The sequence below is a fragment of the Chinchilla lanigera genome, unplaced genomic scaffold (genome assembly GCF_000276665.1).
Source record: "Chinchilla lanigera isolate Chin_1 unplaced genomic scaffold, ChiLan1.0 scaffold00117, whole genome shotgun sequence".
NCBI classification, from domain to species: Eukaryota; Metazoa; Chordata; class Mammalia; order Rodentia; family Chinchillidae; genus Chinchilla; species Chinchilla lanigera.
The window spans coordinates 297,761-309,555 of NW_004955518.1; the positions used below are offsets into that span (position 1 = coordinate 297,761).

The 11,795-nt window shown below is 37.3% G+C and overlaps 1 long non-coding RNA gene across 2 annotated transcripts in view; it reads left to right on the top strand.

Moving 5' to 3' along the window:
* LOC102003369 overlaps window positions 1–9,887 on the top strand; it is a 96,501-nt gene extending 86,614 nt beyond the window's left edge. Inside the window, exons 2-5 of one of the 2 annotated variants that reach the window (XR_001231852.1) lie at window positions 6,335–6,504; window positions 7,669–7,784; window positions 8,433–8,570; window positions 8,997–9,887. This is a non-coding gene — a long non-coding RNA (uncharacterized LOC102003369). Of the gene's footprint in view, window positions 1–6,006; window positions 6,505–7,668; window positions 7,785–8,432; window positions 8,571–8,996 lie in introns of those variants that run through there. The other variant, XR_001231851.1, reaches the window with a different exon arrangement.
* Window positions 9,888–11,795: the final 1,908 nt, after the last annotated feature.

An 11,795-nucleotide genomic window follows, 5' to 3' on the forward strand; every position in this document is an offset into this window, starting at 1 on the left:
TCCATGTGGCCCTGGCTTTAGGTACATGGTGAATGCATGAGTTCTGAGGTCTAAGAGGCTTCCACCCAGATTTCAGAAAGCCTGGGAGGCCAGGCAGTGTGCCCCTGAAAGGGCAGTGTGTGAAGCTGTGAGCGTGAAGCAAAAGGTACACTGGAGACCTCAGAAGTTTAGAAAAGCCAGGACCGTGGATCATCTAGGGAAAGCTGCAAGGAGGGAGCAAAGCGGGCCTAAGAGAGAAGCCATGGAAGCTGTAACCACCAGAAGTGCCACAGGACTGGACTCATGCAAGCCCTTTGGAGGTCACAGTGTGCTACAGATTGCTTCAGATGCTGGTCATGTAACTACAGGACATAATGTTAGCCCTGCTGGATTTTGGACTTGCTTTGGTCCCAAAGCTCTGTGTCCCCCTGTTTGTACCTTTTGGAATGGTACTACTTATTTTGTGCCATTAAATGTTGGAAGTGTTTAACTTTCCATTTGTACAGGGGCTCATAGCTAAGAGTTTGCTTTATATCTCAGAGGAGGCTTGGGACTTAGATTCTTCAACAATGCTGAAACTGTTAGGACTTTGGCAACTCTTACAGATGGACTAAATGCTGTTTGTATGAAGGGATGGGCATGAGTCTTTGGGGGGTCAGAGGTGGAATGTTAGGTTTGTGTCTGGGTGGCCCCCCCAAAGCCTCATGCTGTCATAGGGCAGGCTTTTAGAGTTTGACTGATTATTGATGTGAGAGCTACACCCACCCTGGGGTGGATAGTTTGCATATGTAAGGGAGAGAAAGAGGCTGCTTCCCACCATTCCTCCCTTGTGTGTGTGCTTGTTGCTTTGCTGTGTTCTGCTGCCATGAGCTGTAGCCCTCTGCCATGTGCCACTCTGCCTTGTAACCTGCCAAGTATGGACTGAAAGCTCCAGAAACTGTAAGTGAAATAAACCTTTCCTTCCTTAATTTTGGGCACTAGGTATTTTGTCCCAGCAAGGAGAAAACATAACCAAGACACAGACCATGGGGCAAGGAAATTGGAAATTAATGACAAAAGAAAACACAGAAACTGCATAAACAGTTGGAAATTAAATAACACCCTCCTGAACAAACAATGGGTCACAAATGAAATCAAAGTAGAGATCAAACACTATTTACAAACAAAAGAAAATGGAGATACAATCTTCAGGAACCTGTGTGTTGCACTGAAAGCAGTCCTCAGAGGGATATTTATAACGGTGAACTCCCACCTCAGGAAAACAGAACAAGCACAAATAAACAATCTGATGCTGCACCTCAAGTTCCTAGAAAAAGAAGAACAAGTCAAGCCCAGAGCCCAAAGAAGGCCAGAAATTATAAAGCTCAGAGCAGAAATTAACACAATGGAGACTAAAAAAAATTCAAACAATTAATGAATCAACCAGTTGGTTCTTTGAAAGTATAAACAAAATAGAAACCCCTAGCCAACCTTATCAAAAAAAAAAAAAAAAAAAAGGAAAAAAAATCCTGAAATACATGCAGTAAGGAATGAAAGGAGTGAAATCGCAACAGATTCTGAAGAAATTCAGAAGATCATCAGCACCTACTTTGAAAATCTTTAATCTCATAGGATGGAAAACACATAGGAAATGGACAGATTTCTAGATACATATGAATTTCCAAAGCTGAATGAAGAAGATATAAAAGTCCTGAATAACTCAATATCAGCCAGGGAAATTGAAAATGTAATTAAAAACTTGCCAATGAAGAAAAGCCTGGGTCCTGATGGATTCACATCTGAATTCTACAAGCAATTTAGGGACGATTTTACATCAGTTCTTCTCAAACTCTTTAATGAAATTGAAAGGGAAGGAATTTTCCCCAACTCATTCCTGGAGGCAAGTATTATTCTGATACCACAACCAGAGAAAGACCCAACCAAGAAAGAGAACTACAGACCAATCTCCCTAATGAATATAGATGCAGAAATTCTCAATAAAATACTAGCAAACAGAATACAACAAGTCATCAAGAAGATTGTACACCACGACCAAGTGGGATTCATACCAGGAATGCAGGGATGGTTCAATATACACAAATTGATCAGCGTAATACACCATGTCAGTAGAGCCAAGAACAAAAATCACATGATCGTCTCCATCGATGCAGAAAAAGCCTTCGATAAAGTCCAACACTCATTCATGTTGAAAACCCTACAGAAAATAGGAATAGATGGCCTTTACCTCAAGCCGATCAAAGCCATCTATGATAAACCAACACCTAACATCATAGTAAATGGTCAGAAATTGAAAGTTTTCACTTAAAATCAGGAACAAGACAAGGATGTCCACTGTCACCACTCCTATTTAATATAGTTCTGGAAATATTGGCTAGAGCAATTAGACAAGAGAGAGGAATAAAAGGAATAAGAATAGGAAAGGAAGAAGTGAAAATGTCACTATTCACAGATGACATGATACTGTGCATAGAAGACCTTAAAAACTCTTTATATGACCTAGATATAAGTCCTTTGTCTGAGGGGTAGTTGGCTAAAATTTTTTCCCACGTTGTGGATTTGCCTTTTACTTTCTTGGTGATTTCTTTAGATGTGCAAAAGCTTTTCAATAAGATGAAATCCCAGTTGTTGATTCTCTGAAGTATTTCCCGTAGAGTTTGATTTTTTGTTCATGAACTCTATTCCCTATATTTGTGAATGTTACTACTCTGATACCTCATTGTAGTGGAATCAGAAAATATTTATACATTTGTGATTGACTTATTTCACTCAGCAAAATGTCTTTAAGATCTATTCATGTTGTAGTATGTGACAAGACTTCCTTCAATTTTAAGGATGTATAGCATTCCATTGTGTATATAGACCACATTTTGTTTATCCATTTATCCATCAGTGAATATTGGGATTGCTTCCACTTCTCGGCTATTGTGAATAGTGCTGCTGTGAACATGAATGGGAAAATATATCTCAAGATAAAATGAATCAAGCCTCCTAAATTCAAAGACCCAATCCAGAAATGGGCATCTGAATGAATATGAAGAAATGCAAATAGCAAATAAATATATAAAAAAAATGGTCAACATCACTGGTCATTCTAGAAATGTAAATTAGAACAACATTGAGATTCCATCTCACCCCAAAAAGAATAGCTATCATCAGGAAATCAACCAATTACAAATGCTGGAGTAAATAAAACCCAAAGCATGCAATAGATATTATGAAAGGGAAAGAAATTGCTCAAAAGAATGAACAACTGGGATAGGGGACAAGAGAAAAAGAAAGAAGGAAGGGAATGTATATGTAGGCTCTGTGTGTGCCTGTGTGTGTCTGTGTGTGTATGTATATAGAAGGATAGCTGGGATAATTGTAATACTGTTGTCTAATGGTTTACTGAAAGGAACAGTTAATGAAAATATATCTCAAGAGATGCTGCCTTCAATTGTCTTGAACACATATAACTGGAAGGGGGTTTACTGGGTTATATGGTAGCTCTATTTTTAATTTTTTGAGAAACTACCATACTGTATTTCATCGCAGCTGCATTAGTTTATAATTCTATTAACAGTGTATAAGTGTTTCAATTTTTCCATGTCATTGTTATTATTTGTTATTTGTTGGCAAATTTTTTATTTTATGGAAAAATAAAACAAAATTTCAAAATAAAATAATAGGAGAATAACAATAGTTAATAAATTGTGTAGCTAAATCTTTTTGGTAAATTTTGAAAATAGTACTAAATAGATAAGAGATGATTTGTTTTTGTTTTGTTTTTATGGCACTGAGTATTGACAATGGGCTTTATTCACAGCCTTTTAAAATTTTTCATTTTGAGACAGAGTTCTTACAAATTTGCCCAGACTAGATTTCAACTTGTGATCCTCCTGCCTAAGCATCCTTGAGTGTTGGGATTACCGGCATGTGTCACTATGTCTTGCTTCACTGTGGTTTTAATCTGTGTTTCTTAATAATTATTGATATTGATCATCTTTTATACGTGCTTCTGGGTCACTTAAGTATCATGTATTAATTGTATTTAATTTCTTTCTGTATGGTACTGGGGACTGAACGTGATGAGTGAAATTGCCAGGCTTTTTAAAAAGAATAATAATAATAATAAGGTTTTTTCCTAGTATCAGGAATTGAACTCATGACCTTGTGCTTGCCAGGCAGGCACTGTGCCACTGAGCTAAATCCCCAGCCCCCCAAGAAAATTATTTTTAGACAGGATTTTGATGAGTTGTCCAGGCTGGGTACAAACCTGCAATCTTCCTGTCTTGGCCTCCTGAGATTATAGGGATGTCCCACCACACTGAGTGTGTAGAGGCTCTTTGTTTATCCAGGCTATCAACCTCTAATCAGATATATGATTAAGACATAATTTCTCCCATCCTATAAATTGCCTTTTACCTTGCTGATTATGTCCTCTGATGATCAAAAGTTAAGTTTAATGCTGCTCCATTTATGTGTTTTTGCTTTCATTGCTTGGAATTTAGTGTCACATTAAATAAATCATCCCCAAATCCAGTACCATGAACAAGTCTCCCATTTTCTTTCAAGTTTTATATTTTAAGTTTTACATTTAGTCCTTTAATTCATTTTGTTAACTTTTGTGTATGGTTTATGATAATGCTATGTCAATTTCCCCAACACTATTTGTTGAAGAAACAATTTTGTTGATTTTTTAAAAACCTCAATTTTATTAAGGTTTTCTATTTTCCATTCTTTTGTTCATTAATCTTTGCTCTCATCTGTATTATTTCTTTCTTCTTACTAACAGATTTAGTTTTGTCTTTGTTTTCTGTATCCTTGGGTTGTAAAATTAGGCTAATTTGAGATTTTTTTTTAAAATCACATGCATTTTACCTATAAGTTGTACTGGATCAAAAAAGTTGTTTTCTGGTCTCATGTATTTTCTGATTTTTGTTGTGATTGTTTCATACTGGTTAGTGGAGTATTGTTTAATTTCCACATATTTTTGGATTGTCTAGTATTCTTCTGGCTACTCATTTCTACTTCTATGCCTGTGTGATCTGAAATATACCTTATATAAGTTTGATCATTTTAAACTTGTTAAGACTTGTGTTTTAGCTCTACATAATTTTAAAAGGTGAGTTGCACTTAGGTCTTTTATATGAAAATTTAAGTTATATGTAGCCTAATGGTAATTCATTGAAACAGTCATTTTTGTTACATTTCTAAATGAGAAATCTGGGAAACATTACATTACCATGAATCACACAATTCCCAATTTAAACCATCACTTTATAACTTTTTACTCAATGAAAATCACATAAGAGACCTACATGCATATCCTTAAAAATTACGTATTGGTCAAATAGGTCTTGGTGGTCACTTGATGTGCTGGTCACTTGTGTTACAAATGAAGAAGCAGGGAGTGGTGCCCATCTCAAAGAAGTAATTTCACAAGGAAATAAGAGTTGACCACAGGTTACAGCTTGTGCTACTACACACTGATGATGCCTTTGAGGCTATCCACTGACGTCCTTTCCCATGGCACAATCTTTCTTGAAGGTATTGTTGGTTGTTTATAATATTGGCATAGTCTACAATTCAGAACATTAAACACAAATTCTGTTTTTTAGACTTCATAACAAAATTGATCAGAGAGTACAAGAGCATGTCTTCTGTATTCTATGCATATAATCTTCCCACTGTGACATATAAAGACAGCATCTAAGAGGCACATTTTTTTTACAATCAGCTAACATATAATGACAAATCACTATCGCCCAAAGTCCATAGTTCACATTAGAATTCACTCTTAGCATTGTACATTCAATGACTTTTATTATTGTGATAAAAACACACAGCATAAAATTTACTATGTATCCATTTTTAAGCATGTAGCTCTGTAGTACTAAGTAGTTTACCTTGTAAAATAAATATCTAGGACTTTTCCATGTATCACAGCTGCTTTTTCCCTTTAGCTCAATCCCTGATACTCAACTCCCACTTTTCGTTCATATGAGTTTGTTGGAGACTGCCTATTCTAGGGATCTTATATAAGGAAAATTATTTGTTATCTTTCTTTTTGGCTGCCTTATTTCATTTAGCATGTACAATATTCTCAAGATTCATCCAAGTTGTAGTAGGTGATAGGAGACAGGGTATTTTTCAGGCCTCAAAGTATACCATTGTATGTATATACCACATTTGCTTATCCATTCATTACTGAGAAATCTTTGAGTTACTTCCATCTTTGGGCTGCTATATATAATGCTAGTGTGCACATAGGTGTGCAAATATCCCTAAGAGATGCTGCTTTCAATTCTTGTGGGTATTCATACCCAGAAATTTGATTGTTGGATTATATAATAATTCTAAGTGTTTTCCACAGCAGTACCAACATTTTACAAGGTGTTCAACTCCTCCGTATCCTTGACAGTGCTTGTCATTTGGAGCAGTAGCTGTCCTCATGGATGAGTTGTGCAATGAAGAGCTTTTCAGTTTCTGACACAGACTTCATTTGCACAACTGAACTTCTGCAGAATTCATGTTATTCACTGTGTGAGTGTTAACCATCCAGGTTTTGTTTGTTTTTTTTTTGTTTTTTTCTGGTACCGGGAATTGAACTCACAACCTTGCGCTTGCCAGACAGGCATGTGCCGCTGAGCTAAATCCCCAGCCCCAATTATCCATGTTTGGAACAAAATTTCTATAGACAAAATATTGGGAAAACTTAACATGACACCTACACAAAAGAAAGAGGTTTACAAGACACAGCGTCTCCATAAATTATTACTGAAAACCCAAGAGGAAACTGCGTTTGTCTGAAAATGAATATATAAAACCTAAGAAGAACTCCTTCTGTTCTAGTTCAGGTCAATATTAGAATGGGTGATAAAGTATGAATATATTTTCAGAATGGAAATTTCTAACACATCCTTATTTGAAGCAATAAAATATAATAAAATTAAATAATTCTTTCATTTATAGAATTGTATCCATGGTGTATGGAATTTCACTTGAGAGGAATCACAAAAGATACAAAGTAAAATCAGGGAAAAAGATTTTAAACAAAAATGTTAATTAAGGCTTACTGAAGGCTCACTGGAGGCCGGCATACAGAGCTTATATACATTTAGTTATCACACAGTCTCTGTGAAGCAGGTCATACTATTTTCCCTATTTTACAAGAGTATCTCAGACATGTGCAGTAAGCAACTCAGGGTTAATGGGATGTGAAGAGATGGGACCATTTGTTAAACCAGTAGTCCAACCCCTGAGCCATCTCATCTAACTACAGTGTGCTCTTACTGCTGTGTGAGGAGTTATTAAAGAAGTGTGCTTCTCCATCAGGAGCTCAAACTAAAGGCTAACTGAAAAATAATTGTTTTTATGGAGATGAATAGTTAGCATCTTTTCTTAGAATAAGACACAAATTATTTTGAGGTTGGAAAAATAGTCATACACAAAAGCAAGCTGCATATTGTTTCTAGAAAAGCATTTTGTATTCAAGTATATAAGATTTAGGACTTCCTTATTACTCTTCCCTCCATGTCCCACTACAGAGATGTCAGGTGTTCTTTCATCTTTCTGTACAGCATGTGGGCACTACACATTGATATACAAATACATCCACATATCTGAGAGAAAACAACAAAGTGTTTTAGGGGGAGCCAGAAATAGTTTCCATACTTTCTTGGATTAAAATTATTACTGATTTTACAGGGCAGTGAAGTGCAGTAGAGCTGTTCTGAAGCCAGACTGCCTGGGTTTGAATCCACTGCCTGATGGTATGACCTTGGGAAAACCAGACTGCCTGGGTTTGAATCTACTGCCTAATGGTATGACCTTGGGAAAAACATGTAATCTATGTGTGCCCCAGTGTTCTCATGTGTAAAATGAGGATAAATAATAGCAGTTATCAGTTGGCCCTCTGTATTGGTGGTTTCTGTATCTGTAGCGTCAACCAGCCGCAGATACATTCAGAAAAAACTTGTACTCAAAATGAACTTTTTTGTCATTATTTCCTAAACAATACACTGTTACAAATGTTTACATAGTATTTACATTGAATTAGGTATTAAAAGAAATGTAGAGGCCATTTAATGTATTTAGGAAAATGTGTATAGGTTTAAACAAATATACTCTGCCACTTCATGTAGGACCCTGGAGCTAATTCTTGCTAGATTCTGAGGAATGACTCTTCTTCTTAGGGTAGCTGGGAGGATGAAATGAGTCAGTGTGTGTCAGGCCTTAGCCCACTGCCTGGAACAGTGTGCCACTTCAGCTTAAGTGATGACTCAGAGGGCAGAGTGGAGAGCCTGGAAGAATTGTTTCCAGGCATTGAGACCTAACAGTGTCTGCCTGGTTGGATTTTGACATCATTGTAGACTTGTGAATGTTTTCTACTTTTACTGCTTCCTTTTTAAAAATGGGGATGTGTGTGACTATTGTCTGATGCTGGTTCTGTCTTTGTGTGTTGGAAGCAGATAGCCTGTTTCCTTGGTCTTCTTGGTTCCAGAGTGAGAGTCATCACCAGGAGTTGTGCTTAATACAGCACAACAGCCTCATATGTGTCTAATTTAGATGTTGATCAGAGTTGGGACTTCTGGAAAGATCAGATTTAGGTGAGTTTTAGCAGCTGTAATGAGATAAAACTTTTGGAAATTGTGGGGTGGGCTGAATGTATTTTGCATGTAGGTTGGATATGAATCATAGGGGCCATGAGGTAGACTGAGGTAGGCAGAATGTTGGCTCCCCTGGATCTCTGCTCCTGGTGTTGGTCCAATTGTTATGAATGTGTGTAATGAAGCTACTTTGCAGATGTAACTAAAGTTGCTAATCAGTTGAACCTAAAGAAGGGAAATTATTCTGGAATACTCAAGTAGACCGTATTTACTCATTTGAGCCTTTGATGTCATAAGAGGAAAACAGAAGTCAAAGAGAGTTTAACTTTTACTGGACTGAAGATAGTGTGGGCCATGTAGTAGCCATGAGAAGGAAATCAATTATGTCAATATCATGAACTAACCAGAACATTTCTTCTTCCCTAGAACTTCTGTAAGACCACAGACCAGCCAACTCTGATTTTGGCCCTGTAAGATCCCCAGCAGAATACACAGAAAACCCATTGGTCATCTGACCTGTGGAACTGTGAGATAATAAATGAATACTCTTTCAAACTGTCAGGTTTCTGGTGAATTACTATGGTAGCAATAGAAAATGAAAACATAAGATACTCGTTATTGGTATTAACTATAGAATTTTTTTGCAAATGAAATATTTCATCCCTATTGAGCTCCTTTGGCCAAATCTGAGGGAAGAAGCACCCCACTGAAGTTCCTCCTGGGTGTCCCATGAAAAGCACATATATAGATTCAAGCACAAGAAGCACAAGTGTCCCACCAACCAGCACTGCAATTTCAACACTTACCACAGTGCATCACATTCTCAGTCTTCTGTACCATTCCCACTAGACTGTATTCTCAATGAGAGCAGGGACAGTGTCTTTTTAATTTCTCCCTCTCCAGAGCAAGACAGTGTTGGCAAAAAGTCATCATTTGATACACATTTTTGAGTGAATGCTAAATGAATTTGAAAACTATAACTGTCCCCAGAGAAGACAATGGCTAGAGGAAGAGCAAGGAACTAGAGGCATGACATGGGGCAAGACAGGGGGAAGGAATAATTTGCCAAGGCAAAGGAATGTAAAGTTTAATACTTTTGCATTTATTGTTGGTTTAGAAACATTTCCTTCATTTATATTTCCTGCCTACACCACCAGCAGTATCAGTTTCAGGAAGCAGACTGGCCATTGCAAAAGCGGCTTGTGAAATATCACATCACAGATCACATTCCCAACAAGTTGAACAAATATGTTTGTGTGTAGTTTATCCCCTAAGGATGGTTCTCCTGGCTTCTGCACAGCTGGAATCAGAATTGGTATTTAGTAATAATGTGGCAGTGGAAGATGTTCTCCTTCTGGGATGTAATGCTCTATGGCTAATGTCCCCCCAGGAGAAGAGGAGCTAAGTGTGAATTCTGGGAGTCTAGGGAAGCCTCTGCTGCTCAAGTAGAACATTGGTAGCTGGTTGAACCTCAAAGGAAAGCCAAAAGCATGGTGTAAAGATATTTTTCAGAAAGGCAAGGTACACAGGTGTAAGGCAAGTGGGTAGAAACACACACACACACACACACACACACACACACACACACAGCTAATTTCTATGAAGTCTGACTCTGTCTTAAAACACAGTTAAGAAAATGCTAGCCCATTCTCTATTCCCACAGCAGTTTTTACTATTTTTATTACTGTAATTGAGAGTAAAAATAATATGTCATGCCTGAAACACAGCCAGCAGTTACTCTATTTTAAATCACGTAGAAAATGTGCTGTGAGTGTAAAACCTGCCTTCCAGGCATGGCAGCTGGTGTCTGTCTCCACTTGCACTGGTTGTGCCACCCAGTTTGTGACTTTCTGTTAGTGAAGTTTATCACCGGATACTTCAAGGGTTTTGGTGGCTTCAGTCATAGGATGGAGATCAGCAGTGTATGTTTTGACTTCCCTGCACCTTGTGAATTTTGTGCAGGGATCTTTGAACAGCCATTTTGCTGTTCAAGATCTCAATGTTTTGCTCTAAAATTAACAAGAAAAACAAAATGGGGAGATTAAAAAAAGAGGAGAGACTGGAAAGTGGCTGCTTTTTCAACTGCCTTCAGGACTTTGTTTTTTTGATCATTTGATGCTTTGGCCCACTTTCCATACACTGGTGGGCTTGGCAAGACATATATCTAGATTCAGGGTTTGTAGAGTTACTCCCTTAAAAAATGTGGGGAACCCTGTATAAGAAAAAATATGCAAGTGTATCTGCTTTGACAAATTTTACAAACTATATGACTGCATGGTACTGAAATATGAGGAGAATGAATTTTAAGGAATGAGCACAGTAAATGTGGTGCCAACCAGATGAGATTGTCCTCTTCTCACAGGTACAAGAAGATCCTGTAGAGGTGAGTGGACTGAGTTCATCGAAACAGAAGCAGCAAGAACCACTGGATATATTACACTAAAAGTAGACCTAACACAAATTTTACAATTTTACAGGTGAACCAAAGAAGAAGTGGAAGTTCAGAGAGAATAAGTAACACCCAGTATCACATTAGGATCCTATGCTTTTAATGTCAGTTTTTTAGACTGGTGTATTTGTGTCAAGTTGGCTTGACAATCCAGAGAAAACAATAGGGGTCAATACATTTCACTTTATTTTACTTTAAGAGACATAGAGAGACAGCAAGGAAGATCTCACCAGGGGACCCCATAACCTTCCAATTTCTCTGATAGGGAGAATAGGAGATTTTATACCACCTGATCCCTGCCCTCCACCCTAGAGGGTTATAAGGTATGACTGCTTGCCTTTTTTAAAAAGTAAAGTATGAAGGCACATTTATTTCCAAGTTAATTTTGGCTGCTTGTTCCTTTCAAAGTAGATTTTTATTTCAAGTTGCTGCTGATGATGAAGATTTTCAGAACCTCCTTTTGGACTTAACTTTTATCAGGTGAGTCAGTTTCTGTTTTCCCTTTTCCTCTCTTCCTCCTATCTGTATTGCTAAACTAGAAACACTTGGCTTATCCCTTTATTCACCATGTTTGGTGTTGAGTGATTTTCAGGTGTTTCTCAAAATTAAGCCTGTGATTGAAAGTTTACAATTCTGGTATCATGAAAATATTAAAAATAATTTGATATGCATTCAGAAGAGGGCTATTGTTTTCACCTAAAACCTATGGAGAAAGTGAAACAGTTCATCATCATTTCAGACCAAAGTGTATAATATTTATATCTTCTTACAGTAAA